At 37.5% G+C, this 20,014-nt stretch overlaps 1 protein-coding gene and 1 long non-coding RNA gene across 4 annotated transcripts in view; both read right to left on the bottom strand.

Annotated features, from left to right (window-relative positions):
• Positions 1 to 20,014, bottom strand: part of LOC139151419 (sodium-independent sulfate anion transporter-like) — a 117,528-nt gene that overhangs the window by 51,418 nt on the left and 46,096 nt on the right. The gene's annotated exons all lie outside the window — the stretch shown is intronic.
• On the bottom strand, positions 16 to 18,321 carry LOC139151412 (uncharacterized). The gene is made up of 7 exons (XR_011556417.1): positions 18,214 to 18,321; positions 17,205 to 17,368; positions 16,508 to 16,585; positions 8,826 to 9,126; positions 8,297 to 8,398; positions 5,547 to 5,624; positions 16 to 2,498 (listed from the first exon to the last, which is right to left on the bottom strand). It is a non-coding gene; the product is annotated as an uncharacterized lncRNA (long non-coding RNA).

Raw genomic sequence — 20,014 nt, 5'->3', positions numbered from 1 at the left:
CCAGACCGGGGATAGAGGGACTGTGTTAAAATGTAATGGGACTATTATCACCTCATTGATGTCTATTTTCCTCACATAACAATGAAATGATTCTGCTGTACCAGTACATGCATGCACTAATGGTTGCCCCTCTCCTATTTATGTCTATCTGTCCAGAAATATAACTAGGTCCAAATTAAGATATCACTCGTATACTGCAAATGAACTGCAATTCTATTAAAACACAGTAAGTTTTCATTAAATGTTTTGTTTGCTGTTTTTAATGTAAATTTGAACGCCTTGATGAGTTGCTAGTCTTGCACAGTTATTTTCATCTCCTTTTTTCATCTGATTCAGTACACAGTCTCTCTATCAAGGTGATCCGTGCAGTAAGATTTCAACACACACCATAGCACAGGACTTACTAGTGCTAAGAATGAGTACATCGCAGTAAGGCCAAGCATAGACAGTAGAGGGGGGAATCAAATTCTTTGTTTAGCGCCCACTCAAATGTTTCGAAACATGAGCGGGAAGGCAGTACTAAAACACATACAAGAAAATCAAAACACACGTACGTTATATTTTCTTGATTATTTCCATGTAACAACATATTAAGAGTCATACAAAAGTCATCAGAAACTTCCTTTCATCGTGATCATCATAAGTTATACTATAAAATGTGAAATTTTGTAAACAACGTATTGTAGGCAGGAAAGCTACTCAGTTAAAATAACTCCTATTCAAACCATTGACAGCAGAAAAAACCCTAGTATGTGCACACAGATGCACACAGATGCAAAACAAAGAATTAAATTACGATTATGGCAGAGTAAAAAGATGAAAACATTAACAGATTGTTAGTATGAAGTACCAGTAACAGGGTTTTTTCATAGTGCTCCCAGTTCACAAATTGGATATGTGTCCCTGAAGTGTACTGGGACTGCATCCTGGAGGCCAACTAGGACCGGTCCTAGAGTTAATTTTGAAGCCAACTGGGACTGGTCCTGGAAGCCAAGTGGGACCGGTCCCAGAGGCCAACTGGGACCGGTCCTAGTTCGCTTCTGGGACTGGTCTCAGAAGTAAACTGGGACCGGTCCCAGAAGTGAACTGGGACCGGTCCCAGAGTGCATTTTAAGCCAACTGGGAGTCCCAGTTGGTGGTCCCAGTTAGGGGTTTGAGCTACCCTTACATACCTGAATAATCTCAATGTTTCCGTTCTTTATTCAGGAAAAAAAATCTATTATTTTGTTCTTTTCTTTTCACTGGATTTGTGAAAAGAAAATGCAATGTTAAAGGTGGCTAAGGAGAATGCACTATTAAAGGTGGCTTAGTGCAAAATTTCATCACAAGGCATTTTACAGTTACAGGACTTTGTTCTGCGTGATACCTCCACCGATGATGTACAGATCACGAGAATAAAAAATGCCCTCAAGAGTGGGCTAAACAATTATTTTACTTGCTCTGTTCAGACAAAAATCTCAGTTGACATCATCAATCACGCATACACGGACAATTAACTCAAAGATCTCATCGATGTACCTACAACTTTGACGCTCCATAAAGTATTTGAGGATTTGAGTTATGGCGACATAATTCTGGTGACCGGTTTGTACCGGACGACGTAGACCGTGACTGTATGTTAGAAGCAAGGTTATCTATCCCTTTCCCATTTCAGGTCAGTCCCAATAAGTACCGGTGACTGTAAAAGTCAAAGCAGTTTGTGAATTTGGTAAATCTCTTTCATATCATATGATGTTAGAAGTTAGACACAGCTTTGACAAGACACATGTCACTCATACTCGTTCACCAGAACAGAAGACATTCCAAGTGTTAATGGATGCTGCAAGGAAAAAAGAGTGGCCGTCGGCTAAAACAGTTTGACAGACCAAATGAACAATTCAAACTCTGTAATGACATATGGTATGTTGGTTGATGGACTGAAACCTTGGATAGGATGCTAACAGTAAAACCCTTGGAGACAAATTTTGTTAAATGTAACATGTGATTGTAGATTACTGCAACAGTCTTCTTTACTCAAAAAGGCAAATCTGGACCCAAATATTCTCAGTAATTATCGCCTGTCAAATTTAACCTTTCAGTCAAGACTCATTGAGTGTATACCGGTAGTTGCCAGTCTATTGAACGCATACCTACATAGCAACAATTTGTTCGCTAAGTGTCAGTCTGCGCCTGCAGGGCAGGTTACAGCACAGAAACTGCTCTCATTACTGTGCAGAATGACATGCTGCACTCTTAACATAAACTTAAAGATGTACTTTTGATTTTACTTGACCTTTCTTCTGTGTTCAATATGATTGACCATGACATTTTGTAACACAGACTGTCTCATCAGTTTGGCATTGGTGTTGTTTTGGACTGGTTCAATTCTTACATTAGGGTGTGTAGATAGTCTGTTGGCATCAAGTTAGTTCTGTCAGAGGAACAGTCATTGATTTGTGGTGTTCCCCAGGGCTCTGTCCTACAATGGACCGATTCTCTTCAGTCTCTATGTGGCAACCCTGGAGGACATCATAAACAATCATGATTTAGATTACTTGATGTATGCTGATGACACCCAATCATATATCACGTGCGATGGTGACCAGGTCCCCATTGCCACGACTGAGTCATGTGTTGGTGAGATTTGCCAAATTTGATCATTTTAGCCACACTAACAGACTGTGGCTACAATGAAAAAATTCCTAGCGCCAACACTGTTTGGGGATGGATGAGGGGCAACATGCTTGCATTCGATGATGGTAAGACAAAGGTTGTGCAGTTCTCCTCTACATTTGGGATTGAGGCCCTTGTCCCTTGATGCAATTTTTGGATTGGTGATGTCAGTGTATATCCATCTGACTCAGTTTGCAATTTAGGTGTCCCAATGGACTTGACCTGCACTATGTCAGACCATGTTACAACTGTTTGTAGATCAGCATCACATGTGATTTGGAGGATTGGAAAAATTTGCGATCTTCTTGACTAACATATCACTGAGAAACTTGTCCATGCCTTCATTACATCATGTTTAGATTACTGCAGCAACAGTCTTCTTTTTGGTCTTCCAAACTTTGAAATACGCAAACTCCAGGCTATTCAACATTTAGCTGCCTGGCTTGTTAGCAGAAAGAAAAAGGAACCATAACACCAGTACTACAAAATGCTTACAGCATGTCATACTGGTCGCACCCTTAGGTCCCAGTCCAGTGGTGCGATCATTCTGCGTCAGCCAGTCTGCAATGCAGCTTTTTATGGCAATAGGGCCTTTTCTTTATGTGCTCCCCATTTGTGGAATGCTTTACCATTTGATATATATGGCAACCTAATTCTTATAAACATTTTAGAAGTAAGGTACAAAACTATCAGTGAGTTCACGACTCTAGCACGGTGTTGTGCCCTTGAGCAAGGCACTTTACTCCTCAGTGCTCCATTGGGGGGATAGTGGGTTATGCGTACCTCATCCTGTAATTGGGCTAACACCCGTTGGATGATGGACTGATAGTAAAAGTAAAAATAGTAAAATATTCCTTGAAATTTTAATATCATTTCATATCATATATATTGATTTCTGTTTACAATAATGGATTTTGTCAAAAGACCTTTCATTCTTTAATAGTAATCCCATAGCATCTTCAGACAAATTATGCCTACATTTGTTTCCACAGATACTGAACTTGTAGGGTTTTCAATGTTTACACCTGTTGGCATAATGAAATGTTACTGCTGAATGCTTCAACATTCCATGCATATGCCATTTACATGCACTTTGAATATTGCAAGGCTTAACACCATGGTACAACCTACGATATACATTTAATTTAACCTTTCCACTCCAATTCCCAGTATACAGGTCCACACATATTATAGATAACAATAGGTTTGGACCAAACCATGGTGATGAAAGGGTTAATGGCTGGCTATGGTCATGCTGTTGACACGTATATTCAATTCACTACTCCTACAATGGATTAATAATATTAGTCCAGGAGAGGAACAAGGGAGTGGATATTAAAAATCAATCATTCAATATTGAAGTAAGTCTATATAACTGTGCTATACTATACTACCAGATGACACTTCTGAAAGCTGCATATACATCTACATATTTTATTAGCTGAAGAAAAGCATTGCATGGCCATCCTTGAAATTATCAATTTTTTTCTGAACTTTATATCCTTTCCCACATGCAAGAACTATATTTTGGGGGGAGTTTTGGTTTTTGGAAGTACCATTTTCCCTAGTTACCTTAGACTCACACCAAACTATTCCTGTAAGCATTCATCACCCAAAATATAATGCATGTTCTGACTAACCAATACAAACTGTTGTTATCAAACTCACTAACACAGATCTTGAGGAGGGAAGCAAAGTGATCTCCTATTGGACAGTATTCCTGGCAAATGATAGTTTATCACATGAAGCACCAATGGCATTACAATTTTCCTCACTAACAATCAGACTGGGAGTGTCTGCATTGACAAGATTGATCACTTTTCATGAGCATTGTCACTTAACACCCATGACCTGCCACCAAACTTGGTTGTATACACTGTTTGCAAAAAAGACCAGTACTATTTGAATGATTTCCTTTATCAATCACCCAACTACAAGTAGAACTGGTGCAATCTTATGGTCTTCCAATGAAATGTGACTTGGTTATGCATATTTCAGAGAGAAATTCACGTTTAACCACACACAGACTTGTCCTGATAAAGACAGCTTCACACGCAATTTCTGCTCCATTGCTTTAAATATTACTTTGAATACACTACACTACCATTACGTGTCAATCACCAAGGGACAAACAACTTACAGTGGTTTCTGTTCAACAATTGGGAAGTGTGAACTGAGCAAATTGTCTAAATTAAGGAGTTGCCAACACTGTCAAGTGTAATTACCGTCTAGCAGTAATATGATATCAGCTGATCATAAAGGAATCAACGATGCGAAAGTTGAAAAATTGTCTAGAAGGAGGTCAGGTGTAGTCAAAAGCACCAGTGATCAGCACAAACAACCTTTGTGAGTGATGCAGTGTGGATGTGTGGTGTTGTTTTGATTACATGTGACCACCTTCAGGACAATATATGTTTCAACTTTTGCGGATTGATTTCTTTGTAATTGTTTAACATTTAAGTCTCCACGATAGTTGCGCCTGACAGTGTTGTCAACTCAATCTCGACACTATGTCTAGAGTCCCGGATTGCCAACGGTTCAATGCAAATGACATTGGAACATCACTTGCACTGCACCCTATACCACCAGACATTAAAGGATGTTAGAGTCACCATTGTGAAATGTCAGCAGTTTTTCATTAAAACTATAATTATTCCTGTACTCTGTCAAAAGCAGGTTGACAAATGTCTCGTTTCGTTGTTTTCCCTTTTACATTACAGTGGTAAAGGTAATTTGTGTAAAGAACAGAACGGATAAATGTCTAGTCTGATTTCATTCTGTGAGAAAGTGTAATTTGTCTTGACAACTCGAAAAATCAATCTTGTATTAGTGACTTTGTTCCTTTAATGTTCCCTTGCACGATGGTCGCCAAGATTAACATGCAAGGTACTTACCGACTAATGAACTTATTGCATTGTCAACTGTGCTGTGAGATGTGAAACCTGAGATATCTGCTTGATTGAAGACTTCACCTATTGAGGGTTGAAAGAAAATAATTTGTACAAAACATATGCAACTTGCAGTAATAATTTTTTGGGTCTATAAGATGAAGACTCACTCTTTAAATGATTTTTTCTGTAAAAATACTGTTATTTGTGATGATTAGCACTTCCTATTTAATGTCAGAAATCAGATAATTGTCCCGGCTTTAATAGTTGACAGCAAATTCTGATAATTACAGGACACTGGGTAGCTGTTAATCATAGATGAAAAGGATAATTTTCAATCTCAGGTGACACCACTCCTTGTAAATGTGACGTTTTCTGCAGAGCTGATACTTTCTATGTAAATTATTTTGTCTTCCCTGACTGGTGTTCCTATCACAACAAGTCATCGTTGATGACACAGTCCCCACTTGTTAATGGGTACTTTGATTACAAGTCCTCAGAGAGGATAGAGTCCTCTTCATTAATTAGGTCTGTGATAAAAACACTTTGATACAGATGGCGCTCAATGGCTAAGAATGAGTTCCATGGTGATGAAAACATAAAACCAATGTAGGCCACCATCCTAAAGTTCATAAAATGAGTCAACTAGGAATTAATCAACAGGATGTTGCAAAACATTTTTGCATACAATCCTAACACTTAACAGATTATCACTGGTACCATATTTCATAAAGTTTGATGCAGTATTTACAACACTATGAGATCAACATCTGTATCAAGTTTCATCAAATTTGACGTTGTATTAATTTGTGGCTATATTACTCTAATTAGGAAAATATGCAATTACAAATTAATTAAAATGACACTGATAAATGTCTTTTTCAATGTTAAAGCAATGTGAGCTGTACAAAGTTTCATGAAATTGGATGCAGTATTTATTGACATATCAGCCTACTTACGAAACTTCAATAATTGACATGTTACTGCTACATGACGTGAAACAAATTGATGACCATATGTATGAAATAGGTCAATGTCCTTGTACCAACTTTGAATAAAATCGGTTGAGATATGCCTGAGTTATGGCTCTGTACATGAAAAAATCGTAACAAAATGGCCGCCTGGCGGCCATATTTCATTGTATCACAAAACAAATTGACGTGCATATCTATGACATTGGTCAATGTCCTTGTACCAACTTTGAATAAAATCGGTTGAAACATGTCTGAGTTATGGCTTTGTACATGAAAAAATCGTAGCAAAATGGCCGCATGGCAGCCATATTGCATCGTATCACAAAACAAATTGACGTGCATATCTATGACATTGGTCAATGTCCTTGTACTAACTTTGAATAAAATTGGTTGAGATATGCCTGAGTTATGGCTCTGTACATGAAAAAATTGTAATAAAATGGCCGCCTGGCTGCCATATTGGCATGTATAACAAAACAAATCGACGTGCATATGTATGACATATGAAGTAATCCTTGTACCAAGTTTGAATGAAATCGCTCCTTGCATCTCTGAGAAATCTGCGTGAACGGACGGACGGACATGACCAAACCTATTAGTCCCCCCGGACGGTGTCCATGGGGACTAACAACTACCTTATTTCACTCATTTTTAAAACCAATTTGAGGTTCAAATACTATGCCAAAAATATTTTCAGTGGAGCAGAGAGCTAGTATAGCATAAAACAAGATGATAAAATGGTATGAACTAAGACTCTAAGAGATTCTAAAAATTAAATCAATCCATTCTCCTGACTCACTTAAAAAATATCTGAAGTGTTGACATTTTTACTGGGGTCACTAAAAGCTGGCGGTCTGAAGTCTAGACCAGCCGGTACTTCTCCCACCAATGTCAATGGCTTTTTATCAGTTTCTCTTAAACTCCAAGAAAGTAATCCAGCAATGATGACCACTACAGCATTTCTTGTGGCAAAGAATGAAAAGCCAAGGGGGAAAGTCAGCCTTACATGTAGTGTTTAGTTTTTCATGTGTTATGTTATAACAACTTCGATAATACATGTATTTCAATGAATACCACATTCAAGTAGATGGGTCTAGTTTTAAATTCTTCTATGCATCCTTGTGTGGTAACATAAAATGTACCTAAAAGAAATTCAAATTGTAGACACAATTCTATGAACAACACTCTTGTGAATCTAGATAAAAACTAAGAGATTTACAGTAGTGGCGTTGCAAAGAAATTACCAACATAACAAAAATGGTTGCTAACTCTATGATGCAAAATTAAACCTTTGACAACAAAAGTTTGAATACCTTCTTTGCTTTTTGATTTTTAAAGTAAATTTGAAAAAAGCCTGCTTTAGGCAAATAGTAAAAAGATTTTATGAGGATGCATTTTGTTATGTTTCCTCCATAAATTCTACCTTGACAAGTTTGTATATGAAAGATTTACAATCTAGAAGTAAAATGAAAGATTCATCAAGCATGGTCAATCTTAGTTGGCATCTAAACACACACTCTGACGGCTCTGGAACTTTCTAAACTCATGTGAAACAAGCGATATTTGATCTGTTAATTTCATGTCTCTTCCGATTCTTGTAAAATATTGGTACTTTCTAAATATCATCTGTGACTTGAATAACTTCCTGGAGTGGGTTGGGTTCATGTCATAAATTGACCATGTTTACAAAGAAAGCCTGTCTGATGAAGTCTGTGGCACTGTAAACTGCCAGAGAGGGCAGTAGTAAGATGCAGCTGCACCTTGATTCAAACAGTTACTCACCAGTTCCCAGCAACAAAATGTCTTCCATATTATTTTTTGCCAAACTGGAATAGTTTCATCACCTGCATTTTCTTCCCATTTCACAGCAGAACTTTTAAGAAACTGAAATAAATGTATTCATAATGTCAGAACATATATTAAAGGGAAAGTTCACCAAGGCTGATTTTTACATACTAGTATGTGCTAGCTTTGGGGTCGCTGAAACAAGATATCACAAAATTTTGATAATTCAATACTCTGGTTGATTGCAAAACACTTGAAAATGGTAAAATTTTGTATTATAACTTCTCACTCCCATTAGTCCTCAACTCTGGAGACTTCTGTGTTGTTAAGTTATATCCTGTCAAACATCACAGCTGGTGACCACAGTTATGCAAGATCTTGTAAAATCGAGTTCACAGTGAAAGGTGGTCAATTGATTTGCTTTTTTCAATTACATAATTTTTGTTAAACATAATTTTTCACATAGTTTATAAGTGATGGTGGAATTCACACATGTGGGTGATGGAGGTTTTTAATTCTCACTTACTGGTAACTGCCTAGGCTAGACCCTGGGGATCACTGTTAAACCAACTGTAAGACCAGCAATAATATCACTTAGTAAAAAACTTGGCTTGTACTTTGGTGCCCACAACGTTATCGGCAGTTTCTTTTTCCAGTTTTTCACTGTACTTCCTGCAGTTTTTCACTGTACTCCCTGCAGAAGTCACCAACTTCTTGTTTGAAACTCATGGTCTGCGTTGTGTTTGGAGCAGTGATGCTTTCCAACACCAGGTCCAGAAAGATCTGTACCAGAGGATCAGCAGGCCCACTGCCATACATGTCCATCCCTTTGGAAGAAGATTAAATTAAGGGGAAAAAAGAAATGGATTTGAATTAGATCAAATGTTTCAACAAAATCTAAAGTTCATGCATATTCAGATCAGACTATAACACCTGGTGTGCATGTATGTAAAGCTGTATTTGTGTTGACATGATGAATACTTTGGAACCATGGTTTCAAAATGAATTTCTGTCAATAAAGGCGATGCGGTTCAGTCTTTGCTTCCAGTCTTCAGCAGTTCCACAACACAAATAACATAGTATGAACTTCTGCCTAACACATTAATGTTTATGCAAAATACATAATCTTGTCATCTTTTGGTCAAAACTGTTGCTGGTAGAGTTTATAGCTTGTCTCAGTACGGCAAGTAGATAACCTGCTGTGACAGCCACGATAAACAACCAGTACAGTAGTGTATAATGAACATGTAACATCCAGACAACAAAAAGACTCAAATCAGTCAACATTTGGGATTTGTCCCACTGGATTTGTAATCAAAATTGAAAATTGCTGGTATTCATCAACTGCCATTGAACAACAGGTTTCTTTTCAAATCTTAAAAATCAAAAGGTTAACAATTTATTTTTCAACCTGTGCTTCATATTCAGAATAAATGTGTATCCAGTATTGACAATACAGTAGACTCTTAACCTGCTCATCCACATGCCCTGTAAACAGATCTACAATTATCATTGAAAATGGGGTGTTGGGGCCAAACCATGGTGGTGAGTGGGTTAAGAAAGGGGCTTCAAAAGGGGGAGTAATTTTCCCAAACTAGTTTAGTAGTGAATAGCAGCCAAAATATCGTGAGCATTTTACAGAATATTTTAGGAACTTATGTAAATGAGCTGAAGCTGTCATTGGTACCAAACTTTTGCATGGAAGGTATACTTTAAATAGTTCTCTATTAATGCCATTCAGTTGCAAGGCTAATATGATTGGAGGAAAGAAATAAAACACAAGATCAGTGGAAATGCAGCTACAGATGTATGTTGAGGTTGTGATAAAAGTACCGACCTTGCTTCTTTTGATTGATAATGCTGACCATAAACAGTAGTAAAATTATCATACATGATCATACACGTACAATTTTCTGACAAAATCATGACTCAATAATTCAGATTTCCATGGGATGAAGAGCAAATTCAAGATTTTAGTACATCTTTAATTTCCTGAACATGTGGCAAAATAAAATGATCCCAAACCAATTACAAAACGCCTTCAGCTTCAATGAACTGACACTTTTTCTACTTTTTGACAGATGTACTTGAAATGTTTACCATCAGCAGAAAAAGAACACAATGACATATACTATAGAAAAGAAAAATCTGTTGATTTCAGTGTATAATATAAAGTTGACGTGGTTGCCCTCATATATTAGTATAGTCCAGAATTTTCATAATGTATTTGGGCATAAATACAGAAAAATGCAGGAATTGATAAGTAGTTTAATAGGCTCACAGTGTTCTCCCCAGGATTTTCTGCAAGAGTGATGACTAATTTGCATAAGAATGCATTTACTTGTTATGGTAATGAGTTTCTATTGTTTACCATAAGAGTGGCAGCCACCACTCTTTGGGGAGAACACTGGGCTGTTCACGGAAAAATGGAACTTGTACCCACAGCAAAAGTGGACTTTTTTCTTATTAGGAAATAGAGGCGGCGTTGGAAGTTTGGAGTCTAAGAACTTCAAGTTGACCAGCAATTATAGCCAATGTGTCATGGTCCTGGAGTTAGACAGAATGCTTGCATCTCTTTGTCACTGTTGAGTTGTGAATCAACTGAGATATCTGACACACTTTACCATGACATATACGTGCACTTGAACTTCACGTTCAAGGTAAACAATTACTGGAAAGTAAATAGAACACATTAGCCTTGGCATTCATTACAGTCCTTCAAAGCTGAAATTCTTCATTTCAGATTTTTTCACTGACTGTAGTTTCAACTATGTCATGTCAATGTTAAACCACAACTGTGAGTATTACAATTTTCAGAATAATCTCAATGTTTCTGTTCTTTATTCAGGAAAAAAAATCTATTATTTTGTTCTTTTCTTTTCACTGGATTTGTGAAAAGCAAATGCACTGTTAAAGGTGGCTAAGGAGAATGCACTGAAAAAGGTGGCGTAGGGCAAAATTTCATTGCAAGGCATTTTACAGTTACAGGACTTTGTTCTGTGTGATACCTCCACTGATGATGTACAGATCACGAGAATAAAAAATGTCCTCACGAGTGGGCTAAACAATTATTTTACTTGCTCTGTTCAGACAAAAAATCTCAGTTGACATCATTAATCACGCATACACAGACAATTAACTCAAAGATCTCATCGATGTACCAACAACTTTGACGCTCCATAAAATATTTGAGGATTTGAGTTATGGCGACATAATTCTGGTGACCGGTTTGTACTGGACGACGTAGACCGTGACTGTATGTTAGAAGCAAGGTTATCCCTTTCCCATTTCAGGTCAGTCCCAATAAGTCCCGGTGACTGTCAAAGTCGAAGCAGTTTGTGAATTTGGTAAATCTCTTTCATATTATGATGTTAGAAGTTAGACACAGCTTTGACAAGACACATGTCACTCATACTCGTTCACCAGAACAGAAGACATTCCAAGTGTTAATGGATGCTGCAGGAAAAAAAGAGTGGCCGTCGGCTAAAACAGTTTGACAGACCAAATGAACAATTCAAACTCTATAATGACATATGGTATGTTGGTTGATGGACCGAAACCTTGGATAGGATGCTAACAGTAAAACCCTTGGAGACAAATTTTGTTAAATGTAACATGTGATTGTAGATTACTGCAACAGTCTTCTTTACTCAAAAAGGCAAATCTGGACCCAAATATTCTCAGTAATTATCGCCTGTCAAATTTAACCTTTCCATCAAAACTCATTGAGTGCAAAGTTGCCAGTCTATTGAACGCATACCTACATAGCAACAATTTGTTCGCTAAGTGTCAGTCTGCGCCTGCAGGGCAGGTTACAGCACAGAAACTGCTCTCATTACTGTGCAGAATGACATGCTGCACTCTTTACATAAACTTAAAGATGTACTTTTGATTTTACTTGACCTTTCTTCTGTGTTCAATACAATTGACCATGACATTTTGTAACACAGACTGTCTCATCGGTTTGGCATCACAGGTGTTGTTTTGGACTGGTTCAATTCTTACATTAGGGTGCATAGACAGTCTGTTGGCATCAAGTCAGTCCTGTCAGAGGAACAGTCATTGATTTGTGGTGTTCCCCAGGGCTCTGTCCTACAATGGACCGATTCTCTTCAGTCTCTATGTGGTACCCCTAGAGGACATCATAAACAATCATGATTTACATTACTTGATGTATGCTGATTACACCCAATCATATATCACGTGCGATGGTGACCAGGTCCCCATTGCCACGACTGAGTCATGTGTTGGTGAGATTTGCCAAATTTCATCATTTTAGCCACACTAACAGACTGTGGCTACAATGAAAAAATTCCTAGCGCCAACACTGTTTGGGGATGGATGAGGGGCAACATGCTTGCATTCGATGATGGTAAGACAAAGGTTGTGCAATTCTCCTCTACATTTGGGATTGAGGCCCTTGTCCCTTGATGCAATTTTTGGATTGGTGATGTCAGTGTACATCCATCTGACTCAGTTTGCAATCTAGGTGTCCCAATGGACTTGACCTGCACTATGTCAGACCGTGTTACAACTGTTTGTAGATCAGCATCACATATGATTTGGAGGATTGGAAAATTTGCAATCTTCTTGACTAACATACCACTGAGAAACTTGTCCATGCCTTCATTACATCATGTTTAGATTACTGCAGCAACAGTCTTCTTTTTGGTCTTCCGAACTTTGAAATACGCAAACTCCAGGCTATTCAACATTTAGCTGCCTGGCTTGTTAGCAGAAAGAAAAAAGGAACCATAACACCAGTACTACAAAATGCTTACAGCATGTCATACTGGTCGCACCCTTAGGTCCCAGTCCAGTGGTGTGATCATTCTGCGTCAGCCAGTCTGCAATACAGATTTTTATGGCAATAGGGCCTTTTCTTTATGTGCTCCCCATTTGTGGAATGCTTTACCATTTGATATATGGCTACCTAATTCTTATAAACATTTTAGAAGTAAGGTACAAAACTATCATGTCAGTATTCCTCGAAATTTTAATATCATTTCATATTATATATATTGATTTCTGTTTACAATAATGGATTTTGTCAAAAGACCTTTCATTCTTTAATAGTAATCACATGGCATCTTCAGACAAATTATGCCTACATTTGTTTCCACAGATACTGAACTTGTAGGGTTTTCAATGTTTACACCTGTTGGCATAATGAAATGTTACTGCTGAATGCTTCAACATTCCATGCATATGCCATTTACATGCACTTTGAATATTGCAAGGCTTAACACCATGGTACAACCTATGATATACATTTAACTTTTTCACCCCAATTCCCAGTATCACGTCCACACATATTACAGATAACAATGGGTTTGGACCAAACCATGGTGATGAAAGGGTTAATGGCTGGCTATGGCCATGCTGTTGACACATTCAATTCACTACTCCTACAATGGATTCATAATATTAGTCCTGGAGAGGAACGAGGGGGTGGATGTTAAAAATCTATCAGTCAATATTGAAGTAAGTCTATATAACTGTGCTATACTACCAGATGACACTTCTGAAAGCTGCATATACATCTACATATTTCATTAGCTGAAGAAAAGCATTGCATGGCCATCCTTGAAATAATCAATTCTTTTCTGAACTTTATATCCTTTCCAACATGCAAGAACTATATTTTGGGGGAGTTTTGGTTTTTGGAAGTACCATTTTCCCTAGTTACCTTAGACTCATAGCACCAAACTACGGCTGTAGTGTACGCATTTCATCACTCAAAATATAATGCATGTTCTGACTACATGGACTAACCAATACAAACTGTTGTTATCAAACTCACTAACACAGATCTTGAGGAGGGAAGCAAAGTGATCTCCTATTGGACAGTATTCCTGGCAAATGATAGTTTATCAATTGAAGCACCAACGGCATTACATTGTCCGCCCAATTTTCCTCACTAACAATCAGACTGGGAGTGTCTGCATTGACAAGATTGATCACTTTTCATGAGCATTGTCACTTAACACCCATGAATAGCCACCAAACTTGGTTGTATACACTGTTTGCAAAAAAGACCAGTACTATTTGAATGAATTCCTTTATCAATCAGCCAACTACAAGTAGAACTGGTGCAATCTTATGGTCTTCCAATGAAATGTGCCTTGGTTATGCATTTTTCAGAAAGAAAGTCAAGTTTAAGCACACACAGACTTGTCCTGATAAAGACAGCTTCACACTCAATTTCTGCTCCATTGCTTTAAATATTACTTTGAATACACTACACTACCATTATATGTCAATCACCAAGGGACCAACAACTTTCAGTGGTTTCTGCTGAACAATTGGGAAGTGTGAACTGGGCAAATTGTCTAAATTAAGGAGTTGCCAACACTGTCAAGTGTAATTACCGTCTAGCAGTAATATGATATCAGCTGATCATAAAGGAATCAACGATGCGAAAGTTGAAAAATTGTCTGGAAGGAGGTCAGGTGTAGTCAAAAGCACCAGTGATCAGCACAAACAACCTTTGTGAGTGATGCAGTGTGGATGTGTGGTGTTGTTTTGATTACATGTGACCTCCTTCAGGACAATGTTTCAACTTTTGCAGATTGATTTCTTTGTAATTGTTTAACATTACAGCCTCGACGATAGTTGCGCCTGACAGTGTTGTCAACTCAATCTCGACACTATGTCTAGAGTCCTGGATTGCCAACGGTTCAATGCAAATGACATTGGCACATCACTTGCACTGCACCCTATACCACCAGACATTAAAGGATGTTAGAGTCACCATTGTGAAATGTCAGCAGAGTTTTTCATTAAAACTATAATTATTCCTGTACTCTGTCAAAAGCTGGTTGACAAATGTCTCGTTTCGTTGTTTTCCCTTTTACATTACAGTGGTAAAGGTAATTTGTGTAAAGAACAGAACAGATAAATGTCTCAGGGTTTGCTCTGGCTACTCAAGCTGATTAGCCTTTTTGTCTAATACAGTGTGAACACAAGTAGCCAGATTTTTCTTTGAGAGGAGAGGTCAAGGGTCACACACATTCATCTCGAAGTGTCAAAGGTGATATCATTAAACACTCAAGAGTAATGATAACCAAATATTTCAGAAGTCTGCCACTTTCTCATCATCATATGTATCCTCAGTGCTGCTTTAATAGTTCAATAAAAAGAATGCTTCGTATCAAAACTCATGCATGACTATTGAACACCACTTGAACTTTCAAAAATCAACCAAAGAAATTGTGAAGTACAAAAAAATACAGAAAAGAGTAACATCCTCAAGATCTTCATGAACGTGGCATGGCATGCCATGATCACACTGATACTGATACACGTCCGTGCATGGCCAAAAGTTTTACAGCAAAACTCAGTAACAATTTCCGAGCTAAGTAAACAGTGTTTTACAAAGCTGTTTCAAATCAAACTGGTTTGCACAATCCCTCGATATAAAAGTGACATTGGGCCGTGTGAACCGTGAACTGGCATGTGCATTGGCTGCACGTAAAAGCAACTCTACTTTCCAAGATCAAACAGTCTGTGTCTTGTGAAAACAACAGCATAGCAGTGAAAATTGTAATGTCACCGGTAAAAGCTCTTCACAGATGAAAGGATGATCGCTGAAAACAACTGAAATTGCATGTTTAGACTATGACAACCTCCCGGGAAAACAGGACAGCGTGAACATGAACAATGGCGGACGTCACTAGAGTGGGACTATTCTATTTAGGTAACAGGGACATTTCGGAGGGGTACAAGTACATGTATTGGGTATACGTGCCATTTCCTCACTATACTATCACGGGAACTTCGATGTCCCATTAGTTTCTTTGATCTGAAAAGTGATTTTACCAACTTATACGACCCATTATACTCTGAAAACAGTGGCGGGGCTTATACTTAGATGAGTACGGTAGTTCTATGGCGAAAGACTTCCCAAGAAGTAAAACAAAACACCGCAATGCAACAGAACATCGTAGAACAAAGTGACCGAACGTACAAATTTTGAGTCGCCAGTCTGGCGATTGTTCTGACCGTCTGAGTCGCCAATGAGTGAATCAATTCGCCATTTTGCCGTCTGGCGAGCGGTAGCGCGAACACTGTGTCTAGTCTGATTTCATTCTGTGAGAAAGTGTAATTTGTCTTGACAACTCGAAAAATCAATCTTGTATTAGTGACTTTGTTCCTTTAATGTTCCCTTGCACGATGGTAGCCAAGATTAACATGCAAGGTACTTACCGACTAATGAACTTATTGCGTTGTCAACTAAGCTGTGAGATGTGAAACCTGAGATATCTGCTTGCTTGAAGACTTCACCTATTGAGGGTTGAAAGAAAATAATTTGTACAAAATATATGCAACTTGCAGTAATAATTTTTTGGGTCTATACAATGAAGACTCACTCTTTAAATGATTTTTTCTGTAAAAATACTGTTATTTGTGATGATTAGCACTTCCTATTTAATGTCAGAAATCAGATAATTGTCCCGGCTTTAATAGTTGACAGCAAATTCTGATAATTACAGGACACTGGGCAGCTGTTAATCATAGATGAAAAGGATAATTTTCAATCTCAGGTGACACCACTCCTAGTAAACGTGACATTTTCTTCTGAGCTGATACTTTCTATGTAAATTATTTTGTCTTCCCTGACATGGTGGTCTTCAGTTAAATACTTTGAGGCCACAGAACTGCTAGAAGTTGAGGAACATCACATTAATACTACTAGTACCAAAGCAACTATGAAGACTATGACTGGTGTTCCTATCACAACAACTACCTCATTTCACTCATTTTTAAAACCGATTTAAGGTTCAAATACCATGCATAAAATATTTTCAGTGGAGCAGAGAGCCAGTATAGCATAAAACAAGATCATAAGTTGGTATGAGATAAAAGATTCCAAAAATTAAATCACTCCATTCTCCTGACTCACTTGAAAAATATCTGAAGTGTTGACATTTGGATCACTAAAAGTTGGTGGTCTGAAGTCTGATAAACCAGTTGGTATTTCTCCCATTAATGTCAACAGCTTTTTATCGGATTCTCGTCTACTCCAAGCAAGTAATCCTGCAATGATGACCACTATGGCATTTCTTGCTGCAAAGAATGAAAAGTCAAGGGGAAAGTCAGCCTTATATGCAGTGTTTAGTTTTTCATGTCTTACATTACAACAAATTTGATAATACATGTATTTCAATGAATGCTACATTCAAATAGATGGGTCCAGTTTTAAATTCCTCTAGGCATCCTTGTGTACTTAACATAAAATGTACCTAAAAGAAATTCAAATTGTAGAGACTTGCCGATTCTTTGAACAACTTTCTTCTGAATCTAGATTAAAGTAAAGAGGTTAACTGTAATGGTTTTGCAACGGAAAAACAAATAACAAAGAAATTACCATTACAAAAAAATGGTTGCTAACTCTATGATGCAAAATTTAATCCTTGAAAACAAAACTTTGAATACCTTCTTTTCTTTTTGATTTTCAAGATCTAAAAAGCCTGCTTTTGGCAAATAGTAGAAAACTTTTTATGAAGATGAATTTTGTTGTTTCCTCCATAAATTCTACCTTGACAGGTTTGTATATGAAAGATTTACAATCTAGAAGCAAAATGAAAGATTCATCAAACATGGTGAATCTTAGTTGGCATCTAAACACACACTCTGACGGCTCGGGAATTTTCTAAACTCATGTGAAACAAGCGATATTCGATCTGTTCATTTCATGTCCCTTCTGATTCTTGTAAAATATTGGTACCTTCTAAATATCATCTGTGACTTGAATAACTTCCTGGAGTGGGTCCGGCTTATGTCATAAAGTGACCATGTTTGCAAGCAAAGCCTGTCTGATGAAGTCTGTGGCACTGTAAACTTTGGTCAGAGAGGGCAGTATACACTAGTAAGATGCAGCTGCACCTGGATTCAAACACACAGTAACTCACCTGTTCCCAGCAACCAAAAAATCTTCCATACTATTTTTTTCGCCAAACTGGAATAGTTTCATCACCTGCCTTTTCTTCCCATTTCACATCAGAATGTTTAAGAAACTGAAATAAATGTATTCATATTGTCAGAACATATATTAAAGGGGAAGTTCACTAAGGTTGAGTTTTACATGTGTGCTAGCTTTGGGGTCGCTGAAACAACATGTCACAAAATTTTGACAATTCAATGCTCTGGTTAATTACACACTACTTAAAATGGTACAATTTTGTATTGTAGCATTTAACTCACATTAATCCTCAACTCCGGAGACTTCTGTCTTGTTAAGTAATATCCTGTCAAACATCACAGCTCAGTGACCACAACTGTGCTTGATCTTGTAAAATCGAGTTCACAGTGGAAGGTGGTCCATTGATTTGCTTTTTTTCAATAAATCATAGTTAAACATAATTTTGTACATATTTTTCACACAATGGTGGAATTCACGCATCAAGAAAATTTGAGTGATGACGGTTTTTTAATTCTCACCTGTACTGGTAACTGGGCAACAACTGCATAGGCTAGACCCTGTGGGATCACTGTCAAACCAACTGTAAGGCCTGCAATGATATCACTGAGTAAAAACTTGGCTTGTACTTTGTGCCCACAGCATAATCGACAGTTTCTTTTTCCAGTTTTTCACTATAATACATGACTTCCTGCAGAAGTTGCTGACTTCTTCTTTGAAACTCATGGTCTGCGTTGTGTTTGGAGCAGTGATGCTTCCCAACACCAGGTACGGAAAGATCTGTACCAGAGGATCAGCAGGCCCACTGCCATACGTGTCCATCCCTTTGGCATAAGATTAAATTAAGGGGAAAAAAGAAATGGATTATTATTAGATCAAATATGTCAATATGCATATTTAGATCAGATGTATATAAAGCTGTTTGTGTTACCATGATGCACACCCTTGATCCATGGTTTCAAATTGAATTTCTGTCAAAACAGGCAAGTGGTTCAGTCTTTGCTTCCAGTCCTCAGCAGTTCCATAACACAAATATCATGGTATGAACTTTTGCCCAACACATTAATATTTATGCAAAATAAATGATCTTGTCATCTTTTGGTCAAAACTGTTGCTGGTTGAGTTTATAGCCTGTCTCAGTACGGCACGGGGATCACCTGCTGTGACAACCACGATAAACAACCAGTACAGTGGTGTATAATGAACATAATGTAACAATCAGACAACATAAAAACTCAAATCAGTGAACAGTTGGTTATGATTCGTCCCATTGGACCTGTCAATAGAAAATTATTGGTATTCATCAACTGCCATTGAACAATAGGTTTCTTTTCAAATCTTAAAACCAAAAGGTTAACAATTTATTTTTCAACCTGTGCTTCATATTGAGAATAAATGTATACCCAGTCAACTCTCAAACAGGAACTTCCCCTATACACAGTCCCTCCACCAAAGGAACTGTGCCCTATAAAAGCCAAATTATTGTAAATCTATGCAAATGTAAAAAAGCAGATCAAAACTTCTCACAAAACATCTTCAGCTTCAATGTACTGACACTTTTTATACTTTTCTGACAAATGTACAATGAAATGTTTCCCATCAGCAGAAAAAAGCACAATGACATATACTATAGAATGAAAAATCTGTTGATTTCAATGTATAATATGTTTACATGTAGTTGTCATCAAATATTAGTATAGTCCTAGTATTTTCATAATGTATTTGGGCATAAATACAGAAAAATGCGGGCATTAATAAATATTTTAATATGCTGTTCACAATTAACTGAAAAA

Source organism: Ptychodera flava, chromosome 15 (genome assembly GCF_041260155.1).
Source record: "Ptychodera flava strain L36383 chromosome 15, AS_Pfla_20210202, whole genome shotgun sequence".
Lineage (NCBI taxonomy): Eukaryota > Metazoa > Hemichordata > Enteropneusta > Ptychoderidae > Ptychodera > Ptychodera flava.
The sequence above is the reverse complement of the archived record's forward strand: the minus strand, read 5'-3'. Positions and strand labels throughout refer to the sequence as shown.